Source organism: Trachypithecus francoisi, unplaced genomic scaffold (assembly GCF_009764315.1).
Source record: "Trachypithecus francoisi isolate TF-2019V2 unplaced genomic scaffold, Tfra_2.0 Lachesis_group14, whole genome shotgun sequence".
Lineage (NCBI taxonomy): Eukaryota > Metazoa > Chordata > Mammalia > Primates > Cercopithecidae > Trachypithecus > Trachypithecus francoisi.
Genome location: NW_022681459.1, coordinates 40,058,097 through 40,082,933, shown reverse-complemented (window position 1 = coordinate 40,082,933; position 24,837 = coordinate 40,058,097). Strand labels below are relative to the sequence as shown.

At 47.4% G+C, this 24,837-nt stretch overlaps 1 long non-coding RNA gene and 1 pseudogene across 4 annotated transcripts; one reads left to right on the top strand and one right to left on the bottom strand.

The window, feature by feature from the left end:
* Positions 1-7,543: 7,543 nt before the first annotated feature.
* LOC117095984 lies at positions 7,544-20,707 on the bottom strand. Of its 4 annotated transcripts, none has more exons than XR_004442280.1 (5): positions 20,513-20,707; positions 20,233-20,402; positions 12,604-14,903; positions 10,852-11,609; positions 7,544-10,664 (listed from the first exon to the last, which is right to left on the bottom strand). It is a non-coding gene; the product is annotated as an uncharacterized LOC117095984 (long non-coding RNA). The 4 variants fall into 4 exon arrangements; XR_004442281.1 differs by having other exon boundaries at positions 7,544-10,475; XR_004442279.1 differs by having other exon boundaries at positions 7,544-11,609; positions 12,604-14,655; positions 14,770-14,903.
* LOC117095983 lies at positions 17,031-17,843 on the top strand (annotated as a pseudogene).
* Positions 20,708-24,837: the final 4,130 nt, after the last annotated feature.

Below are 24,837 nucleotides of genomic sequence, written 5' to 3'. Positions count from 1 at the left end.
TCATGGCCTGGGGAAGAGGACGCCACGCACCAGGCAGGGCCACACGAGGGGTGCACTCAGGAATAGAGTGAAGCAGAGGGGCGTGGAGGCAGGCTTTCTAGGAACAAGGGGGTATGGTGGCCTCTGGTGCCTGTGGGAGGATGTGGTTGGCTTGTTTAATGGGCTGGCAGGAGATGGAGACACATGAGGTTGAGGATTGATGGGGGACACTGGTTCAGCCAACAGGGGAACAAGCCAGGCAGGGAGTAGGGGAACTCACGTGGCTCCTTTGGGGCCTAGAAGCCTCAAAGATGTCGAAGCACACTGGACAATTCTTCTTCTTCATGTTTGAGTCCTGTATGTGGGTGTTTTTAGTGTTCACATCCACTCTAATTAAAGGAAGCTTTACCATTCCAATAAATGCACTCCACAGGTCAGTTCTGGGGAGGAAACCCCTAAAATGCAGTGAGCATTGTATTCTGTCTTCGGAGAATTTTAGTTAAAAAGCCACAAAATTGGCTGGGCACGGCAGCTCATGCCTGTGATCCCAGCACTTTGGGAGGCCGAGGTGGGTGGATGAGGTCAGGAGTTCGAGACCAGCCTGGTCAATATGGTGAAACCCCATCTCTACTAAAAATACAAAAAAAAAAAAAAAAAAAAAAACTAGCTGGGTGTGGTGGTGGGTGCCTGTAATTCCAGCTACTCAGGAGGCTGAAGTAGGAGAATTACTTGAACCTGGGAGGCAGCGGTTACAGTGAGCCAAGATCTTGCCACTTGCACTCCAGCCTGGGTAACAAAGCAAGACTCCATCTCAAAAAAGAAACAAAACGAAACAAAAAAAACTCAAAACCAAAAGGAATCTTTCTACCATGTCACGTTATAACGAGGAAGGAGATTTGGGGTTATGACCATTTAGAAGAAAGATGAAGATACATGCAGTAGAAATAGTATTAAAATAATTCATTAAAACCACCTTTACACACTTATCAAGTTCAAAGTTACATTACAGATCGGGGTTGGTGAGTTTTGTTTTTTTAAATAATTTTTGGCCTTGGTTGGACACAGTGGCTCATGCCTGTAATCCCAGCACTTTGAGAGCCAAAGCAGGCGGATCACGAGGTCAAGAGATCGAGACCATCCTGGCCAACATGATGAAACCCTGTCTCTACTAAAAATACAAAAAATTATCCAGGTATGGTCTTGTGCACCTGTAGTCCCAACTACTCGAGAGGCTGAGGCAGGAGAATCACTTGAACCCAGGAGGCGGAGGTTGCAGTGAACCGAGGTCGTGTCTACCCTGGTGACAGACAAGACCCCGTCTCAGAAAAAAAAAACTTCAGGCTCTGTGGGCCATGTGGTCTTTGATTACTCAGTTTTGCTGCTGATGTTGCGCAAAAGCAGCATGGACAATAGTAAACAAATGGGCGTGGTTGTGCTTTAACAAGACTTTATCTACAAGAGCTGATGGCAGGCTGCACTGGGCCCACTGGTATAGTTTGTCAACCGCTGTTATAAAGTATCTGTCCTCAAAAACATATTTCTTAGGTCTGTATATTGCCTTATTTTTTAACCTTCCCTTGAAATGATCAGCTTGTGAGGTATCCAGGCAATATTCTCTCATTTTACAGACAAGAAGCCTGAGGTACAGTAACTTTCCTGGGAATTGCGGTGATGAGTAGCAAGCCAAAATCAGATTTCCTGACTCCTCTCCCACACCCTGTGGCTCAACCCAGCTGATTCACTGGACTCCAGTCACCAACACCAAGTTGCTACCAGATGAGTCAGTTTTAAATCACAGGGAAAAAAACAGAAAAGAAAATTAGATAACTACTTTGTAGCAAGCTGGATTTTATTATTTATTCTACATTAAGCTTTGACCTGGTGTCTTGGTAATTGACCTAATGAGATTTGGATTTGACTGGGAGATTAGGTGCTCCAGTAAACACAATGAACAAATAAGGGTAACTTTTTCTCTTCCTGAAATTTTTAAAAACTATTTCCTCACTCAATTCTTTCTTCTTCCGTTCTCATGTTTCATTCGCCATGTGAAAGGCTGTGGCCCCGTGTTCCGAGAAGCCCCTTGTCTGAAGCAGCTGCTGCTCTGAACAGGCAGATCTCGTCACAGGAGCCTTATTTCTAGAGGGCAGCCTTGTCACTGCTGTGAAGGAAAATGTTTAATGCTCAAGCCAGGGGCTACTCAGGCTTTCCCAGACTTGGCCTTTCTGAGATACTGTAATTAAACTGAAGAGATAGTTATTCTGGGATTAAACTAGGAAATCGCATCATCTTATCTGCTTCTGACTTCATTGGGTTCTGCTGTTATTAATCTACATTAATATGGTCTTTTTGCTAAAGCATAGTTTCCCTGGATGCTGAATGTGGAGCCTTACAGTTTTGGGAATGGCTCGGCAGAATTCTTCTTTGGAAATTGGTGAAGATAGGTGAAGTATGTATAAATCTAGGAAGGTGGAGGGTTCCCGCAAAAAAAAAAAAAAAAAGGTGCCCTCACAGAGAACTATGCACTTAGTGTCATTATATACAATGGGCAGCACAGGCAGGCCCCTGCTTTTCCTTCCTGAAGGACAGGTGGGGAGGATCTCTGGAGGCGGTGCTTGCTCATCCATCGGCCAGCAGCCTCTCTGCTGTCCTCTCCGCCTCCCTTATCATCCACACTCACCTTTGTGGTGCAGGACACGCTGGCTTTGTTCTTTGACCTCATTTCATTCTGAATTTTTAAAGCTTGATGTAACTGGAAACCCTTCAAATCGAAAAGTTTATTTTATAAATTGAAATAATTGTTGCCACGTTTTTCTTAGATGTTTAAAATGGTAGCTGCTTTATTTGCAGACAGTGCATAGAGATAAATGCTGGGGATAAGGATGTTTGCTTTTAACCTTGTGTTTGATCTCTGGGTTCTAGGGGGTGTGGAAAAGGGAAGTGGTATAAATTTAATGACAAGGTTACAGAAGACTTAGACCTAAATGATGAGCCCTGGAGTGCAAATGCTTTGGTGAAGCACATTTTAAATTTAGTTTTCTATAAAATTGGAAGTAGGATTATTTACATTAAAAATAGAGTAGGCAATTTTTTTTTGTTAGTACTGCTGATCTGGCTATATATAGAACCACGAGTAAGTGGGGGAGGGGAGGCATGCTGTCGAGATGAAATGAATATCAAAGAGAAACTAATAAAGAAATCTAACCTTAAGTTTCAGAAGAAGTAGTTGTCCATTAAAATTTTCAAATTTCCTTTTCACTTACATAGGAGCATAATTAGAGAACGTATTTTTAACACCTATACTTTTACCATATTCATGAGTCAGCGTAGCAAAGCAGTCTCTACCTCCAAACCCCCCACTCCCAGGACAAAAAATGTGTGAGGGAAACTACATCAAAAAACCCAATCACAGTTAGCTATTTAAAAACCATTTGGCAGAGATCTTAGCATTCCTGAAACCTAATTTTGAGATATTCTAGGGGCATTTCCAAATTTCTGCCTGTACTAGATAAACTATATTCAAGTTCCAGATCATACCACTGTAGTCATGCATTCGATGGTGGTTGAATAGAGTATCATTGCCAGAAATTACCTAGATTTGGCCAGTCTGCAGAAATTGCCAAACGAAGCCAGGGATGATCCCACCCTGTGCCACAGAACATACTTTTAAATGTTACTTGCCATTTGCTTAAATTTGTCTCCCATAGGATATTTATCCTCTTTCTCTTATTACCAAACAGCTCTTATTTCCTGCCCTTCCTCCCCTTATTTCCTGCCCTATCACCCTCTAAATGAGGGATCAATTTTGGTGCCAGAACTGAGGTCCCCTGACTTCGACTCGAAGCGATACCCTAAAAAGATCCTCGTTTTACTTATGCTTTGCATTCAACACATTTAGTGAGTAGTTACTTGCTGGATTCATGGGCCCTTTGTTTTAGATTGTCAAGACAAGAAAACTTTATTTAGATTTCTTAATGCAGTGCTGTAAAGCAGACACACACTTGTGTACACCAAAGATACGGAATGCCCGCATGCTCTTCCACCAGAGGGGGTGTGATGAGAACTCCCTGGGATCACCAAAGAAATTTGAGTCAGCTCTGTGCAGCAGAAAACTGAGGGCCACTCTGTTCCATTGTGAATCCAAAATATGTGAGACAGGTCTGAATAAATTTGGAGATTTTACTTTGCCAAGGTTGTGTATGTGACACACCCTCAGGAAGTTTTGTGGATGTGCCGAGGGTGGTTGGCTACAGCTTGCTTTTAGACATTTTAGAGAGATGTGAGCGATCAACCAATATATGTAAGATGTCCATTGATTTTGTCCAGAAAGGCGGGACAACTTGAAGCGTGGGAGGGGGCTTCCAGGTCATAAGTAGATAAGACAAATGGCTGCATTCTTTTGAGTCTCTGATTAGCCTTTTTCTGATTACACAATTTATATGTGAGAGGAAGGGAGAGTAATCTTCACTTATGCCTTAGTCTGGCTTAAGGAAATTCCTTGTGGGCAAATGGTGAGAGGGGAGGTATGTAGCTATCTTATTTAGGAATAAACTGGGAGCGGGTTTCCCTGATACAGTTCCCAGCTTGACTTGCCTTTGGGTTAGTGATTTGGGAGTCCCAAGATTTCCTTCTTTTCACACCATATAACTTGTTTTATGATGTAGTAGGTGATAGTGTGATCTTTGAGAATATAGTATTTGGGATTTGGAGATAATTAGCTAAGCTAGGGAGAAATTCTTAATCCTAAAAAGAAAATAAATCCCTTTTCTTGCTTATTGCTTCCTGGTCATTAATTCCTTGGCAGTAACATACTTTGCATTTAGAAACATGCACGTAAGTTATTTCCTTCTAGAATTGAGATTTTAAAAAATTTACACTTGAGATTCTTTGAAAAATGTTGGCAGCATTTATTGAATTACACTTCATGTCCGAAACAGTACTATGTCAACACTTTCAGAATTTTTTTTTTTTTTTTTTTTTTTGAAACAGAGTCTCGCTCTGTCTCCCATGCTAGAGTGCAATGGTGCAATCTTGGCTCACTACAACCTCCGCCTCCCACGTTCAAGCAATTCTCCTGCCTCAGCTTCCCTAGTAGCTGAACTACAGGTGCGTGCCGCCACGCCCGGCTAATTCTTTCTTTTTTTTTTTTTTTTTGTATTTTTACTAGAGACGGAGTTTCATCATGTTAGCCAGGATGGTCTCGCTCTCCTGACCTCGTGATCTGCCCACCTCGGCCTCCCAAAGTGCTGGGATTACAGGTGTGAGCCACTGCATCCGGCTAGAATGTTGTCACTTTTTCAAGGTCTTGTTGTCAGTGAATTTGCCTTTAATATATTAAATAAGGAAAGTATATCATTTATTTTTCATATGAAAAATGTGATTAAATATGGTTTATTAAGTTTGAAAACTTGGTTCAATACTTCACTGTTATAAGACCTTGAATGTGTGGCTCTAAGATGAGTTTATTTCACTGTTATTTAATGGTTGTAATGGTGGAAACAATACCTCACAGTAATATGTAGGAAGAATTCATTTTCCTGCTTACTAAGTTATGGACTTTTAAATCCCATGTGCCAATTAAGTAAAAATTTGTGTTAAAATTTGTCCTGCAATTTTTAATTTTTTATGTTATTCAGTTCTCCAAACTAATTGGAAGATACTGAATTTTTAAAATTATGTAATTAAAACATTATAATTGTGTATACTTAATGAGGTCCAGTTTGATGTTTTGGTACACATGCACATTGTATAATGATCAAACAATTTAAGTCTAACACCGTGTTCATTTGAGTTTGGCAAGTTTTAAAGCTACTAAAACAATAGCAACTTTCTTTTTTTTTTTTTTTTTTTTTTGAGACGGAGTCTCGCTCTGTCGCCCGGGCTGGAGTGCAGTGGCCGGATCTCAGCTCACTGCAAGCTCCGCCTCCTGGGTTTACGCCATTCTCCTGCCTCAGCCTCCGGAGTAGCTGGGACTACAGGCGCCCGCCACCTCACCCGGCTAGATTTTTGTATTTTTTTAGTAGAGACGGGGTTTCACCGTGTTAGTCAGGATGGTCTTGATCTCCTGACCTTGTGATCCGCCTGTCTCGGCCTCCCAAAGTGCTGGGATTACAGGCTTGAGCCACCGCGCCCGGCCGCCACTTTCTACTAGACAGAGTTTTCTAGTCCTCTTAGGTCAGTTCCATCTTCATCAGCAATTTCATGTCAGTCATCCCTTGGTCCCGTGGACCTAATAATGCCCAGCTGTCCATTCTAACCAAGCTGGCTTAAAAAGAAAAGACTTTGAAAAGAAAAGCCTATTTGGAGAAAATGCCTGTTTGAATATACCAGGTAAGAACCATGTGAGAAATCCTAAAAGGGAGAATCCAGGTAGACATCAGAGTGTACCTGGTAGGTCCAGAAGCACTCCCAGTGGCCTTTTTCTGGATTAGTTATGCCTCTGGGGCCACATCTTTTCACCCACCTTATCTTATGAATCTTTTATGCCAGGCCACAGAGGTGGCTGCAGAGCTAGTATCATGGAGTGCTAAGGACACACATGTGAATATACACTCAAGATTGGCCAGCACCATCACTGAGCTGCTGTATGATGTGAGATGATACCAGACAAGAGAAGCGTGGGGAGTAAGGGAATACATGGCTGAAACTCACTTATTTTACCTGGAGAGAACAGGTGAAGGCTCATAATCATTGGGTAATGACTAATAGAGTGATGATGGCCATTCTTTATTGTGTACCTACTCTGAGCTATGAGCTTTAAACAAGTCTTCAACTCTTAAAAAACTCTCTCAGAGGGTGACAGGTTGCATTTCCATTTTTTCAGATGAAAAAACAAGTCCAGAAAAGGAAGAGTGAGCATCCAGTGTCACAGAGCACGGATTTAAATTCAGAACTTCTACCCAGTCTAGGCTTCTTACACTAATCAAAAATGAGAAGCAAATAATTTATATATATATATGGCTGGATGCAGGGGCTCACACCTGTAATCCCAACACTTTGGGAGGCTGAGGCTGACGGGGGAGGATTGCTAGAGGCCAGGAGCTGGAGATCAGCCTGGGCAACATAGTGAGGTCCTGTCTGTACAGAAAAAAAAGCCAGTTGTGGTGGCGTGCGCCTATACTGCCAGCTGCTCCACAGGCTGAGGCAGGCAGGAGTTCAAGGCTGCAGTGAGCTGTGGTCACACCACTGCAATCCAGCCTGAGTGACAGAGTGCGACCCCTCTCAAAAATAATTTATAGGCGGGGCCCAATGGCTCACGCCTGTAGTCCCAGCACTTTGGCAGGCCAAGGCAGGTAGATCACGAGGTCAGGAGATTGAGACCATCTGGCTAACATGGTGAAACCCCGTATCTACTAAAAATACAAAAAATTAGCCAGGTGTGGTGGCGTGTACCTGTAGTCCCGGCTGCTTGGGAGGCTGAGGCAGGACAGTCACTTCAACCCGGGATGCAGAGGTTGCAGTGAACTGAGACCACGCCACTGCACTCCAGCCTGGTGACAGAATGAGACTGCGTCTCAAATAATAATAATTTATTATTATTTATATAAAGAAATAGAGATGTGGGTGGAGAGGTGGAGGGGAGTATGGGCTGAATCTAGGCAGGAACCAGAACCAAAGGGGCCATGTGTGCTGATTTATTTAAGCTCAGGAGCTGTGAGGGCCACTGAAAGACCTTGTGTGGAGACTTATGTGATCTCATTGGCCTCCTAGCAAAGCCCTGCCTAGCAGGGGTGGAGGGGGTGGGTGGGAGGGAAAGAGAGTACTTGGGAAACCCATCAGAACAATCCAGGCAGGAGATAGCATGGCCCTGCTGAGGCTTCTGGAGTGAGGATGGAGAGAGAGGCAGATTGGGGTGCTGTTTAGAAGGTGAAAAATGGTGTGAATGCAGACATGGAGTCTTTCACTGAGGTGGGAACAGGTGGATCAGGTGAGAGAAATGTGAAGAAACCAATAGGACTCGTGTCTCCCTGTGCGTGTGGAGTGAGGGAGAGACCCTGGGGATGACTCCTGGGCTTCTAACAGGGAGAGTAGATGACTGGTGCCTTTGGCTGAGACATAGGACCTTCTGGAGGAGTAGCAGAGGGTGGGGAAGAAGATGCAGGGTGAGCCTGGCTTTCCACCCGGTGAGTTAGGTACCTGTGGGTTTTCCACAGAAGGGAGCTGGGGGGGTGTGGTTTTGTGTGTGGACCTGAAGCTCCATCTAAGGCCCAGCAGCCTAGGGGGAACTGATGTGACAGGCCCATGGAGTGTGCGGAGTGATGAGAGTGGAGCACAGGGCTGCTTCATCAGGGGAGCACCGTGGCCCAGAGGCTCCGACCCCTGAGCTTTCTGAAGGTCTGAGAGAAGATCAGAAACCTGAGTAGAAACCTCTAGCTTATTAGAAAGAAACCAAAATACCAAGAAAACCAAAATGTAACAATCCTGTAAAATATATTTCAAAAGCAAAATTAGAAAAAGGTATTCAGTCTCTCATCTCCACAGTGAAAATGTTTCCTGGGATGTGGATGCATTTTAGTGTATTTAATACATGTGATGTGATGTAGGCGAGGCGTCTTCCAAAGATGTCGCGCCTAACATCTAGGAAAGGAGGTGGGGTGTGAGAAGGCATCTTTTCCTTCACTGGGACCCACACCCTTCATTCCACAGCCACCAGGACTCTCTTCTTTTTTCCGTGGGAGAACTGCCTGTTCTGGCCTTTCCTCGATCTTACCAGACCCATCACCCTTGCAGAGGGCATACATGTGATGCTCCGTATAGAGTTTGTGGGTTCATAACTGAAGTGCAGTTCCCACAATATCTGCTCCTGATGAACCCTATCTGGGGTCACCTGCTCCCTCGGGTGTCCCACTGTGGCCTCCACATGGCTTGATCTGCTCCCACAGTCCCCACAAGATCTGATGAACCTCATCTGGGGTCGCCTGCTCCCTCGGGTGTCCCACCGTGGTCTCCACACGGCTTGATCTGCTCAGGCGGTCCCCACAAGATCTGATGAACCTCATCTGGGGTCGCCTGCTCCCTCGGGTGGCCCACCGTGACCTCCACACATCTTGATCTGCTCATGCGGTCCCCACAAGATCTGACGAACCTCATGTGGGGTCGTCTGCTCCCTCGGATGCCCCACCGTGGCCTCCACGTGGCTTGGTGTGGTCACACAGGCCCCACAAGATCTGGTCCTGTGAACCTCATCTGGGGTTGCCTGCTCCCTCGGGTGTCCCACGGCGGACTGCACATGGCTTGATCTGGTCACGCTGTCCCCACAAGATCTGATCTCAACGAACCTCATCTGGGGTCGCCTGCTCCATCAGGTGTCCCACCGTGGCCTCCACATGGCATGATGTGGTCACGCAGTCCCCACAAGATCTGGTCTTGTGAACCTCATCTGGGGTTGCCTGCTCCCTCGGATGCCCCACCGTGGACTCCACGTGGCTTGGTCTTCTCAGGCGGACTTCACAAGATCTGACGAACCTCATGTGGGGTCGCCTGTTCCCTCAGGTGTCCCACCGTGGCCTCCACACAGCGTGGTCTGCTCAGGCTGACCCCCACAAGATCTGATGAACCTCATCTGGGGTCTCTTGTTCCCTTGGGTGTCCCACCGTGGACTCCACACGGCTTGATCTGGTCACGCTGTCCCCACAAGATCTGGTCTCAACAAACCTCATCCGGGGTCTTCGGGTGTCCGACCTTGGCCTCCACACAGCTTGATCTGATCATGCAGTCCCCACAAGATCTGATGAACCTCATCTGGGGTTGCTTGCTCCATCGGGTGTCCCATCGTGGCCTCCACACACTAGGTCTGCTCAGGCGGACCCCACAAGATCTGACGAACCTCATCTGGGGTCGCTTGTTCCCTTAGGTGTCCCACCGTGGCCTCCACACAGCGTGATCTGGTCAGACAGTCCCCACAAGATCTGGTCCCGACGAACCTCATCTGGGGTCGCCTGCTCCCTCGGGTGTCCCACTGTGGCCTCCACATGGCTTGATCTGCTTAGGCGGTCCCTATAAGATCTGGTCCTGATGAACTTCATCTGGGATCGCCTGCTCCCTCGGATTTCCTGCCATGGACTCCACACTGCTTGATCTGGTCACGCGGTCCCCACAACACCTGATGAACCCCATGTGGGGTCACCTCCCTCAGGTGCCCCACCGTGGCCTCCACACCCGTTGATCTGGTCAGGTGGTCCCCACAAGATCTGATGAACCTCATCGGGGGTCACCTGCTCTCTCAGGTGTCCCACCGGGGCCTCCACACGGTGTGATCTGGTCAGGCGGTTCCCACAAGATCTGGTCCCAATGAACCTCATCTGGGGTCACCTACACCCTCGGGTGTCCTACCGTGGACTCCACATGGCTTGATCTGGTCATGCTGTCCCCACAAAATCTGGTCTCAACAAACCTCATCTGGGGTTGCCTGCTCCCTCGGGTAGCCCACCGTGGCCTCCACACAGCTTGATCTGCTCATGCAGTCCGCACAAGATCTGATGAACCTCATGTGGGGTCACCTGCTCCCTCAGGTATCCCACCATGGCCTCCACACGGCTTGATGTGGTCACGCAGTCCTCACAAGATCTGGTCCCAACGAATCGTATCTGGGGTCACCTGCTACCTAGGGTGTCCCGCCATGGACTCCAACACATCTTGATCTGCTCCTGCGGTCCCCACAAGATCTGATGAACCTCATCTGGGGTCGCCTGCTCCATCGAGTGTCCCATCGTGGCCTCCACACACTTGGTCTGCTCAGGTGAACCCCACAAGATCTGACGAATCTCATCTGGGGTCGCTTATTCCCTCGGGTGTCCCAGTGTGGCCTCCACATGGCGTGATCTGGTCAGGCGGTCCCCACAAGATTTGGTCCCAATGAACCTCATCTGGGATCACCTGCTCCCTCGGGTGTCCCACTGTGGCCTCCACACGGCTTGATCTGGTCAGGCAGTCCCCACAAGATCTGGTCCTGACGAACCTCATCTGGGGTCGCCGGCTCCCTCGGGTGTCCCACCGTGGCCTCCACACGGCTTGATCTGCTCAGACGGTCCCAACAAGATCTGGTCCTGATGAACTTCATCTGGGATCGCCTGCTCCCTCGGATTTCCTACCATGGACTCCACACTGCTTGATCTGGTCACACGGTCCCCACAACACCTGATGAATCCCATGTGGGGTCACCTGTTCCCTCGGGTGCCCCACCATGGCCTCCACACTCCTTGATCTGGTCAGGTGGTCCCCACAAGATCTGGTCCCGATGAACCTCATCTGAGGTCGCCTGCTCCCTCGGGTGTCCTACCCTGGCCTCCAAACAGCTTGATCTGCTCATGCGGTCCCTACAAGATCTGATGAACCTCATCTGGGGTCTTCTGTTCCATCGGGTGTCTCACCGTGGCCTCCACATGGCTTGGTCTGCTCAGGCGGACCCCACAAGATCTGACGAACCTGAACTGGGGTCGCCTGCTCCCTCAAGTGTCCCACCATGGCCTCCACATGGCTTGATCTGGTCAGGCGGTCCCCACAATATCCGGTTCGGATGAACCTCATCTGGGGTCTCCTGTTCCCTCGAGTGTCCCACCGTGGCCTCCACACGGCGTGATCTGGTCAGGCAGTCCCCACAAGATCTGGTTCAGATGAACCTCATCTGGGGTCGCCTGCTCCCTCGGGTGTCCCACCATGGCCTCCACACGGTGTGATCTGGTCAGGCGGTTCCCACAAGATCTGGTTCAGATGACCCTCATCTGGGGTCACCTACTCCTTCGGGTGTCCTACCGTGGCCTCCGCATGGCGTGATCTGGTCATGCTGTCCCCACAAGATCTGGTCTCAACAAACCTCATCTGGGGTCGCCTGCTCCCTCAGGTGGCCCACCGTTTCCTCTACACAGCTTGATCTGCTCATGCGGTCCCCACAAGATCTGATGAACCTCATGTGGGGTCACCTGCTCTCTCGGGTACCCTACCGTGGCCTCCACACGGCTTGAGGTGGTCACGCAGTCCCCACAAGATCTGGTCTTGACGAACCTCATCTGGGTTGCCTGCTGCCTCGGGTGTCCCACCGTGGCCTCCACATGGCTTGATATGGTCAGGCGGTCCCCACAAAAGCTGATGAACCTTGTCTGGGGTCGCCTGCTCCCTCGAGTTTCCCACCATGGACTCCACACATCTTGATCTGCTCATGCGGTCCCCACAAGATCTGATGAACCGCATCTGGGGTCTTCTGTTCCGTCGGGTGTCTCACCGTGGCCTCCACACGGCTTGGTCTGCTCAGGCGGACCCCACAAGATCTGACGAACCTGAACTGGGGTCGCCTGCTCCCTTGAGTGTCCCACCGTGGCCTCCACACGGCGCAATCTGGTCAGGCGGTCCCCACAAGATCTGGTCCCGATGAACTTCATGTGGGGTCGCCTGCTCCCTCGGGTGTCCTACCATGACCTCCACACAGCGTGATCTGATTATGTGCTCCCCACAAAATCTGATGAACTGCACCTGGAGTCACCTGCTCCATCGGGTGTCCCACCGTGGCCTCCACACAGCTTGGTCTGCTCAGGCGGACCCCACAAGATCTGACGAACCTCATCTGGGGTCGCTTGTTCCCTTGGGTGTCCTACCGTGACCTCCACACGGTGTGATCTGGTCAGCGGTCCCCACAAGATCTGGTTCAGCTGAACCTCATCTGGGGTCGCCTGCTCCCTCGGGTGTCCCACCGTGGCCTCCACACGGCTTGATCTGGTCAAGCGGTCCCCACAAGATCTGGTCCCGATGAACTTCATGTGGGGTCGCCTGCTCCCTCGGGTGTCCTACCATGGCCTCCACATGGCTTGGTCTGCTCAGGCAGACCCCACAAGATCTGACGAATCTCATCTGGGGTCGCTTGTTCCCTTGGGTGTCCTACCATGCCCTCCACATGGCGTGATCTGGTCAGGAGGTCCGCCACAAGATCTGGTCCTGATGAACTTCATCTGGAATCGCCTGCTCCCTCGAATTTCCTGCTGTGGACTCCACACTGCTTGATCCGGTCACGCAGTCCCCACAACATCTGATGAACCTCATGTGGGGTCACCTGCTCCCTCGGGTGTCCCACTGTGGCTTCCACATCCCTTGATCTGGTCAGGCGGTCCCTACAAGATCTGGTTTGGATAAACCTCATCTGGGGTCGCCTGCTCTCTCAGGTGTCCCACCATGGCCTCCACACGACGTGATATGGTCAGGCGGTCCCCACAAGATCTGGTTCGGATGAACCTCATCTGGGGTCGCCTGCTCCCTCGGGTGTCCCACCATGGCCTCCACACGGTGTGATCTCGTCAGGCAGTCCCCACAAGATCTGGTCCTGATGAACCTCATCTGAGGTCTCCTACTCCCTCGGGTGTCCTACTATGGACTCCACACAGCTTGATCTGGTCATGCTGTCCCCACAAGATTTGGTCTCAACTTCATCTGGGGTTGCCTGCTTCCTCAGGTGTCCCATGGTGGCCTCCAAACGACTTGATCTGCTCATGCGGTAAACACAGGCTCTGGTCCCAACGAACCTCATCTGGGGTCTCCTGCTCCCTCAGGTGTCCCACCGTGGCCTCCCTATGGCTTGATATAGTCAGGCGGTCCCCACAAGATCTGATGAACCTCATCTGGAATCACCTGCTCCCTCGGGTGTCCCACCATGGCCTTCACACGAATTGATCTGGTCAGGTGGTCCCCACAAGATCTGGCTCCGATGAACCTCATGTGGGGTCACCTGCTCCCTCGGGTGTCCAACTGTGGCTTCCACACAGCTTGATCTGATCATGCGGTCCCCAGAATATTTGATGAACCTCATCTGGGTTCACCTGCTCCGGCAGTGTCCCACCATGGCCTCTACACGGCTTAGTCTGCTCAGGCGGACCCCATAAGATCTGATGAACCTCATGTGGGGTCGCCTGGTCTCGGGTGTCCCACCGTGGTCTCCACACAACTTGATCTGGTCCCAGTGAACCTCATGTGGGGTCGCCTGCTCCCTCAGGTGTCCCACCGTGGTCTTCTCATGGCTTGATCTGCTCACGCAGTCCCCGCAAGATCTGGTCCCGATGAACGTCATCTGGTGTCGCCTGCTCCCTCAGGTGTCCCCTGTGGCCTCCCCATGGCTTGATCTCATCAGACGGTCCCCAGAAGATCTGGTCCCGATGAACCTCCTCTGGGGTCGCCTGCTCTCTGGAGTGTGCCACCATGGACTTCACATGGCTTGATCTAGTCAGGTGGTCCCCGTAAGATCTGATGAACTTCATCTGGGGTCGCCTGCTCCTTCGGGTGTCCCACCGTGGCCTCCACACGGCTTGATCTTGTCATGCGGTCCCCACAAGATCTGGTCCTGATGAACCTCATGTGGGGTCACCTGCTCCCTCGGGTGTCCCACCGTGGCCTCTACACGGCTTAATATGCTCATGCAGTCCCCACAAGATCTGGTCCCGATGAACCTCATCTGGCGTCACCTGCTCTCTTGGGTGTCCCACCAGGGCCTCCATGTGGCTTGATATGGTCACGCAGACCCTACAAAATCTGGTCCCGATGAACCTCATCTGGGTTCGCCTGCTCCCTTGGGTGTCCCACCATCGCCTCCATGCTGCTTGGTCTGGTCTGGAGCACTCTGGGTGCCCTCTTGCTCCCTACCTGCTCCGCGCCTTCTGCCGACTCCAGGCAACTGCATCCTTTTCTGTCTCCAGGCAACTGTCCCTGTGGGACCACCCTTCTGGAGTAGGTCTTGTTTTTATTGCCCATCCACCTCACCCCGCTCCCACTTCTCAGGGTCTTATTTCACACCCCGCCTGCTTCCAGGGGTCAACTTACCTGCCTGGGGCTTCTCAGCTCCTGCCTGGTTACTGGAACTGCCCCTGCACATGGCCTGGAAAGGACTCACCACCAAGTGGATGACCCAGGAGGTAATGGACATATGATTGGATCTCATCTTGGCCAATCATTCCCTAAAAGAAATTTTGTAAGGAGTCAGAAATCTCTCCCACTTAAAAGCAGATGTCAAGAATCCAAACTCTGTCTGTCTCAGAAAACTGGAGATTTTCTGTATGAAGAACATTCTAGTCAATGTGGCCAGTATCACCAACACGATAATATAGACAGAATAACTCCAATTCTAAGTAACATGGTGACTTTAGAGGTTTTTTAAATATTTATTTGTAAAATACACATAATATAAAACTTACCATCTTAGGCATTTTTTTTTTTTTTTTTTTTTTGAGACAGAGTCTAGTCTAGCTCTGTCATCCAGGCTGGAGTGCAATGATGCAATCTCCACTCACTACAACCTCCGCCTCCTGGGTTCAAGCAATTCTCCTGCCTCAGCCTCCCGAGTAGCTGGGACTACAGGCGTGCACCACCACGCCCAGCTAATAGTTTTGTATTGTTGTAGAGATGGGGTTTCACCATATTGGCCAGGCTGGTCTCGAACTCCTGACTTGTGATCCGCCTGCCTCGGCCTTCCCATCTTAGGCATTTTTAAGTACACAAAAGTATATTCACATTGCATTAAACCAGTCTCCAGAACATCTTTGCATGCATGAAACAACTCTGCATTTCCCCGTCCCTCCAGCCTTCATTATATGAAGTATCCCTATCTTAAGTTTTGTTTTTATGAATGACTCTGGATACTTCATATAATGTCACTTACTTTAAAAGATCCAAAAGTATCCCTAGGATGGGTGAATTAGCCACCCGATTTAGTGTGCGCCTAAACACTCTTCCCGGCCATACATTCATTCATTCATTCTGACATCATGTGCTGCACGATGCGTTTGGGTGTTTGGGAGACTCTGTTAAACGTGTTTTTCTATTGGATTGGTTGCCTATTTATTAGCTTGTTGAAGTTCTTTATTGAGAATCATGTGTGCTACAAATACATTTTCTCTGTTTGTGGCTTGCCTTTTTATGTCTCTTAATGCTGTCTTTAGACACCAAAACTTTAAATGTGGTCAAATATATTAGTGTTTCCCTTTATGGTTATTGCTTCTTAATTGCCATTTATGGCATCTTTTCCTAATTTGATGTCCTGAAGATATATTTCTGTTATCTTCTAGATCAGTGCCATCCGATAAAAATATGAAGTGAGACATGTATTGCTTATCTAGACTAAATATTGTCTATCTAGGCTAAATATCTAGTGTCCACATCAGAGAGAAAAAGGAACCTGATAAAGCTAATGTTAATAATGTTTTATTTAACTTGGTATATCCAATGGTATATCCAAATTATTTTACTTTCAAAGTTTCAATATAAAAATTGACACATGGCTGGGCATGGTGGCTCATGCCTGTAATCCCAGCACTTTGGGAGGCTGAGGCGGACAGATCACATGAGGTCAGCAGTTGGAGACCAGCCTGATCAACATGGTGAGACTCTGTCTCTACTAAATACAAAAAATTAGCCTGTCGTGGTGGAGCATGTCTGTAATCCCAGCTACTTGGGAGGCTGAGGCAGGAAAAGTGCTTAAACCCAGGAGGTGGAGGTTGCAGTGAGCCGAGATTGCGTTATTACACTCCAGCCTGGGCAACAAGAGTGAAACTCTGTCTCAAGAAAAAAAAAAAAATGAGACATTTGACATTGTTCTTTCTAGTTAATTTATTTATTTTCTCCTGCCTCAGAGTAGCTGGGATTACAGGCGCCTGCCACTGCTCCTGGCTAATTTTTTTTTTGGGGGGGGGTTTTGGGGGGTTTTTTTTTTTGTTTTTTTGTTTTTGTTTTTGAGACGGAGTCTCATTCTGTCGCCGGGGCTGGAGTGCAGTGGCCGGATCTCAGCTCACTGCAAGCTCCGCCTCCCGGGTTTACGCCATTCTCCTGCCTCAGCCTCCCGAGTAGCTGGGACTACAGGCGCCCGCCACCTCACCCAGCTAGTTTTTTGTATTTTTTATTAGAGACGGGGTTTCACAGTGTTAGCCAGGATAGTCTCGATCTCCTGACCTCGTGATCCGCCCGTCTCGGCCTCCCAAAGTGCTGGGATTACAGGCTTGAGCCACCGCGCCCGGCCTTTTTTGGTATTTTTAATAGAGATGGGGTTTCACCATCTTGGCCAGGCTGGTCTCGAACTCCTGACCTCTTGATCCACCCACCTTGGCCTCCCAAAGTGCTGGGATTACAGGCATGAACCACCACGCCCAGCCCGTTTTTCCTACTGTTTAAAATTCCAGTGGGACGGCAGCAGGGGCGCCTCTGGAGGCCGCAGTCCAGGTCCTGGCTTCGGCCCCAGCCCCACCATGGTGACGCTTGCTGACCTGCTGCTGCTACTGGCCGCACTCCTGGCCATGGCCTCAGGCTACTTTGTTAGCATCAACCCGCATGCCGAGGAGTGCTTCTTTGAGCAGGTCACCTCAGGCACCAAGATGGGCCTCATCTCTGAGGTGGTAGAGGGCGGCTTCCTGGACATCGATGTGGAGATAACAGGATGAGATAATAAAGAGATTTACAAAGGAGATGGAGAATCCAGTGGGAAATACACATTTGCTGCTCACATGGATGGAACATGCAATTTGTTTTAGTAACCGGATGTCTACCATGACTCCAAAAATAGTGATGTTCACCACTGATATTGGGGATCTCCAAAAGGACAAGACATAGAAAAAGAAGCTCACCAGAACAACTTAAAAGAAATGATCAGTGAGCTAGCAGTGGCGATGACAGCTGGAAAGCACAAACAGGAATACATGGAAATCCGGAGAGGATACACGGAGCCATCAACAACACCACAAACAGCAGAGTGGTTCTTTGGTCCTTCTTCGAAGCTCTTGTTCTAGTTGCCATGATACTGGGACAGATCTACTACCTGAAGAGCTTTTTTGAAGTCCAGAGGCTTATTTAAGAAGCCTCTTCTTGGCTGGTCACGGTGGCTTACACCTGTGATCCCAGCGGATCACGAGGTCAGGAGTTCAAGACCAGCCTGACCAACATGGTGAAACCCCCTCTCTACTATAAATACAAAAATTAGCCGGACGTGGTGGTGTGAGCCTGTAATCCCAGCTGCTCAGGAGGCTGAGGAAAGAGAATCCCTTGAACCCGGGAGGTGGAGGTTGCAGCGAGCCGAGATCACACCACTGCACTCCAGTCTAGGTGACAGAGACTCTGTCTCAAAAAAAGCCTCTTCCTGATGATCCTAAACTCTGAATTCACTGTTTACCAAACATCTTGGTCATAATAATATCATTAGTTTCTCCATTTTTATTTTCTGAACTATATATTCACAACTTATGTTTCTTTGTGATGAATAGATTTTGGGATATTGGGGGAAAAACACCTTTTCAGGAAAGTTATTTCTTATTTGAATGCTCCCTCCATTAAGTGAAATATGGGGTATAGTTTTTTTATTATTTCTTCTTTTTGTTTTCACAATAAAATGCAGTTTGTTCAGGAAGTCAGCACAAAGCCTGTACTGTACTAAAATGACTGCATTCTTTGGACTCCCTCAATCTGTGGTTCAGGTCACTAAGATTTTGTTGAGTCCTTATGAGAAACAACAGTATGAATCTTGATGGTTTCTGCCCATCCTAATGGCAGAGCTCTCTGACTTGGGCGTATGCTGCCAGGCTGGGTACTTTTCTACTTTGTTTTTTTGTTTTGCTTTAAAGCTATAACTAAGCATACATTTTGCCCCATACATTTCTTCATTGAACCTTAGGACTGAATCACCTCCAGTTAAATTGATGACACAAGTAGCTAATAATCATTTTTGGGTTTCTGCCTGACCTTCTAATTGTCTGTTAAAGCTAGTTCCCTGGGTGAGAGAATCGAAATGACTTTCTCTTGTTCTCTGATGATGGGTTTAAAATTGCCAGTGAGTGGTAGCTCTTTTTCTATCCACACTGGCACATCCACTTCCCTCACTCTTGGCACATAAGAAACATGCATTTACATAATTGGAAAAATCTGGATTTCTGATGCCAAAGGGTTAAAGCCTCTTGGATTTCATTGCAGTGCTATATAGCCACTATTATATTTTTGATCAGTGGTCTTTGTTTTGGGCATCAGTGTCCACCCCAGGGTTTTTGTTTCGGTCTTTCTTTAGGTCTTGCCTTTTCAGCACATGTAAATTTTGCTTTGTGTAAAATGAAATGACTTTCTCTTGTTCTCTGATGATGGGTTTAAAATTAGAAGAGCCTCTGGTTTTGGTATGGGTACAATCCAGGATTACATTATGACTCATATATATTAGTTGTACTTTTTTTTTTATCTTTGCAACGGGAAAACTACAAGTAATGACTTTTACATAATTAAGTTTGTTACAGGTTTTCATGTTCAGGATAAACAATTTTTCAACCTTGGGTGAGAACACTTGCAACAGTTTATTGAGAAGGTGACTTTCACCTTAGGACAACTGTTGCATGCATATGTGTGTGTGTGTGTGTGTGTGTGTGTGTGTGTGTAACACTTCAAAATTGATTTAAAATATGTAAACTTAAAATTGGTTGTATCTAATATGTCTCAGGTTTGGTAAATAAATAATTCTTTTTAAAAACAACAACAAAATTCCAGTGTAAGTTCTACACTTAATAGCATGTCTCAAGTGTTCAATGTCCATGCATGGGCACAGCAATGTGGCAGTCTTTCTGCTCTCGTTCTGTAGCATTTGTCTGCTTGTCTATGTTTTCCCCACTCCTATACTATCTTAATTACTATAATTTCATGATGAGTTTTTTTTTTTTTTTTTTTTTTTTGAGACGGAGTCTCGCTCTGTCGCCCAGGCTGGAGTGCAGTGGCCGGATCTCAGCTCACTGCAAGCTCCGCCTCCCGGGTTCCCGCCATTCTCCTGCCTCAGCCTCCCACGTAGCTGGGACTACAGGCGCCCGCCACCACGCCCGGCTAGTTTTTTTTTGTATTTTTTTAGTAGAGACGGGGTTTCACCGTGTTAGCCAGGATGGTCTCGATCTCCTGACCTCGTGATCCGCCCGTCTCGGCCTCCCAAAGTGCTGGGATTACAGTCATGATGAGTTCTGATATCTAGTAGGCAAAAATGTCTTAGGAGAATGTGGACTAACCTTGGCTTTTTGCATTTCTGTATAAATTTTAGTTGTCAAGTTCTCAAAAATATAGTGGGATTTTAATTGAGATTCTGTTGAATCTAGATATCTGAAGTCCCTGCCATGGTTCTGGAATCCTAGGGTGAATACAAATAAATTATGGAATAAACAAGACCCGAAAAACATGAACAAAATCAAAACTGAGTCTCCGTCTGTCTCTAGCAGGGGACTTGTGCCCTGTGAGCTTTCAGGGGTAATGGTTCTTGCCCTTACTTTAACCCAGGGCAGGACTTACCCTCCTTGGGAACAGATGAGGTGCTTCCCGCTCCTCATTCACCTCTACCTTCTCTGTCTCTGGCCCTATGGTTTGTTCTGTGGCTACAGACTGAGTTCCGTGGAGAAGCCAGGGACAAATGTAGAAGCTTAGGCCATCTGGCTGATCAGGCAGGGAAGGAAAGGAGCAGACTGTTTAGAGAAAGAAAATCGAAGAGGATTAACAAGATGGGAGTGAAGGCAAAATACAGATAGCAGTAGGTGACCAGGACCTGGCCATGGAAAGGGCTCCTGTGACTTACTGAGGCTGAATGCAGGTTTGCCATTGTCTTGCTTCTCTTTATCCACCAGATCAGGCTGCTGAAGCCATGGTCTTGGCCATTCTGAACTACACCAAAACTGCTCCAGGAGCAGGAAAAACATCTCCAAGATGAGATCTTTGAATCGCCAGGTCTGGTTGCAGGTGCCGGGGCTGGAGGCTGAGTTCTAGAAAGAAGGGCTACTTGGCCGGGCGCAGTGGCTCAAGCCTGTAATCCCAGCACTTTGGGAGGCCGAGACGGGCGGATCACGAGGTCAGGAGATCGAGACCATCCTGGCTAACACTGTGAAACCCCGTCTCTACTAAGAGATACAAAAAAAAAAAAAAATAGCCGGGCGAGGTGGCGGGCGCCTGTAGTCCCAGCTACTCGGGAGGCTGAGGCAGGAGAATGGCGTGAACCCGGGAGGCGGAGCTTGCAGTGAGCTGAGATCCGGCCACTGCACTCCAGCCCCGGCGACAGAGTGAGACTCCGTCTCAAAAAAAAAAAAAAAAAAAGGAGGGCTACAAGGAGGAGTAGGGGGATTGATAGGGGAGTAACAGGAAAAAGTTCAGGGACCACAGCATTCGCAAACAGAGCTAGAAGAAGTAGTAAAGGAATAGATAGAGGAGTCACAGGAAAGAGTTCTGGGACTAGAGTATTGGGAAGAAGTAGGGCTAGGATGAGGAGTAGGGGGATAGACAGGGGAGTGACAGGAAGGAATTCTGGGACCACAGCATTGGCAAGCAGGGCTAGGAGGAGGAGTAGGTGGATAGATAGGGGAGTCACAGGAAAGAGGTCTGGAACCACAGCTTTGGCAAGCAGGGCTAAGAGGGCTAGCGGCATAGACAGAGAAGTTGCCAGAAAGAGTTGTGGGACCACGGCATTGGCAAATAGATAGTCTGTAATGACTAGCAGAGGAGCAGGGCAGGAAGAGTTTTAGGGTAGGGTAGTGGGGAGGGCAGGCGTGAGCCACAGTGGGATAACAGTGAGAGCAGAAAACTGAAAAATCTACATACATCTGGAGAGGAGAAAGAGTCCTGGCAGATTGAGGAAAAAGAGGGGGTAAGTGGGTTGCCTTAGGAGAGTGGGTTGGATTACAAGGGCGGGATGGATTAGGAGGGTGTGGAATCAAACTGGGTATCGGGCGGGGTGGAAACTCAGAAATTGGAGGGAGGGAGCCTTCTTGTCATTTCTTCATTGAGAATTCTAGTTAATCACTTGTCCCGGTGAGTCCAAATGAGTAACTGGGGTGTTGCCCAGACCTACTCCAGCATTTATCTCATGGCCACCCCTCGCATCATACCATGTCTGAATGCCCATTATGATGCCTATGTGCCCCTCCCTTTTGGTCTAGGGAGAGGATCCCAGTCTCTAGGTTTAAGAGTATCATGGCAAATAGCAAAGAGAAGAAATGGGGGCTGTAATATTAGTTCCTGTTCTGGGGATACCATATAGTTATGCCCCTCAGTAGGCAAAGTTTGATTAAAGGGCCAAGAAGGAGTTAGGGGCTTGGGGTCTAGGAGAGTGGTTCTGAAGCAGGACTTGGGAAAATGGGAAGAAGTCAGTGCCCCAGTCTTTCACTTACATTTTTCAAAGTACTTTCACATCATTTATATCGCTGTATGAATATATGTGATTAGAAGAGAGATGCTGTGTTCACTGTATCAATGAGGACACTGAAGACCAGAGAGGAAGCTGCCATAGGAGGGGGTGACAAAGCAAGTGGGACTAGAACTTGGGCCAAAAGGAGGGGCAGGTGGGAGGGAGCACAAAATAGCCCAGAGTGCTGCCCAGCGGCCTCCTGTCTCTCTACACAGGGTCCTGCAGGGGGCTCTTCAGAGCACAACTTGACTTTCTGTAGTAACCTCTTGGTCCCTGTGCCCCTGTACTCTTAACGGGAACCATAAACATAGGGCCAATGCTGGCAGGAGGACTGCCCACTCCTGGACACCTAATGATTAGATTTAAACTTTCTTGCTGAGATATCTGATTCCATGTGGGATGCCTAAAAAGGCCCCTGCACACTTCTCCATTCTTTTGTCTGATGGAGCAACCCTCTCTGCTGAACATTCCTAGTTTCTGTGATCACTATCCAAACCCTAAGCCCCTTTGTTCTCCTATTCTCTCCTGCATTCTTATCACTATATTCTGAATTCTCTCCCTTGGTCCAGCAACCCTTTCCTCCCACCCTGCACAAAATATTCAGTTGTCGTCTCTGGAAGTCCAGCTGTATGACAAGCCAATGTCCTGATTTCCTTTGGCTGCTCTATCATTGACAGTTCCTTGCATCTCCTGGCTGTAACTGTAACCTGGATTTCCCTTGAGGGCATTGCTTCCCTTGGATGTCGAGTAGAGATTACACATTCTCTCAAACTCCAAAGTACTTAAAGTACTTCAGGTGGGAATGTGGTTTATAGAGTCTCCTTGCTCCTTCGAATTCCTTGGGAATCATTATTTCTCTCTTCCCTGTAGAAAATCTCTTGCTCTTAGAAACATGTGCTACCCACCCCCACTGCTAGTTCCCTGGCACTGCCACCTTCAGATCTCTTGGAGATTTTCAGTGAAAACTTTCACACTTCTCCTAAAGTCTTATACTTGAGTTCATCCTGACTGACTTGAACGTCCATTTAAATGACCTGGTTTCATTCCATGGCCTCTGCTTTTCCTGATTTTTGTTTGTTTGTTTACTTTTAAGAAGTTTTGCGTATTTTAGAAGTTTTATTTTAATTGATATGTGATTGTTGTGGATATTTGTAGGATACAGTGTGATGTTTCTCTACATGTGTGCGTTGAGCAATAGTCAAATCAGGGTATTTAGTAGATCTGTCACCTCAGCACTTAGCATTTCTTTGTAGTGAAAACCTAAGTCTTTCCTTGGAGTTATTGTGAAAGTTTTCTCACATATTCTGAACATTAACTCTCCTTGTTTTATGCATAGTTTGCATTTTGTCACCAAAGTCCATCACCTACATTCTAGTCCTTTTCATTACCCAAGAGTTATCCCACTTACATGCTGTTCTGGCCACTGCCTCCTGTCCTTAGAGTATAATCACTAAACTGCTCCCACTTCGCTGGGGCCTCCAACTCACCCCTTTTATTCTTTTCTTTTTTCTTTCATAACAGGGTCTGACTTTGTCACCCAGGCTGGAGTGCACTGGTGCAATTTCAGCTCACTGTAGCCTCGACCTCCTGGGCTCAAGTGATCCTCCCACCTCAGCCCTCCAAGTAGCTGGGTCTACAGGCCCCTGCCACCACACCTGGCTAATTTTTGTATTTTTAGTAGAGACAGGGTTTCAGCATATTTCCCAGGCTGGTCTCAAACTCCTGAGCTCAAGCAGTCTTCCTGCCTCAGTCTCCCAAAGTGCTGGGATTACAGGCATGAGCCACAACACCGAGCCTAACCACACTGACTCTTTCCTTTATTTTACTCTTCTGAAGAGAAAAACCCAACCTGGTTGATTCCAAGTATTTGCCTTCCCTGTGGTGCTGAATGCTGCTGGACAAAATTTCATACAACCTGAAAATTTTCACAGGTCCTGGAAGATTGATACTAGATTAGTTATCTAACCTTTATACTCTATCCTAAATAATATCCACAATACTCAATACCTATGAGAATTTTCATAGAAATACTGTGTATTAAAATAGAAAAATTAAAATAATCTGAAAGCTTATAAATAAAGGTTTAAATAAATTATCATGCAGCTATACCATACAATGTGAAAAGAAAATTTACAAATACAAAAAATAAATAGAAGTAGATAGTTGAGGTGATATTGTGGCATTCGAGGATGGGGGTGGGTGAGTTATTAAAGTTGACAGTTACTAGCAGCTTAAGTTTTTCTGCCTATCTAGATCCAACTAAAAAACTATTCTCACAGAAAAGGTCTCTAGAATCTGGATTTTTTTTTTTAATTAAAGTTTATCTTACCAAATTGAAACCCTGGAAATACATCTTGCCATGGTTTTGAGTCCAAAATTTAAATTACTTAGTGTGGAAAACTACAGGTGACAATTTAAATTCGTTCCAGGACAGTGTCAACTCAGGTGTTAGGAGGATGCACAGTGTATCACTCTCTAGAAGCATAGCCATAACCTAGGCCCCAGAACTTCCCACAGAAAAGCCCCACTTAAGATGACTTCACAATCCACAATTACAAAACACATGAGTAAACAAGTCACATGAGGGATAGTCAGCAGATAGACAAACGAACAGATTTACACATAACCCACCAAGAGTTTTACATAAGTAAAGGCAAATATAAGGATTTAAAGTTCAAAAAAAAAAAAAAAAACCAAGATTCTGAAGAACAGATGGCAAAAAAAAA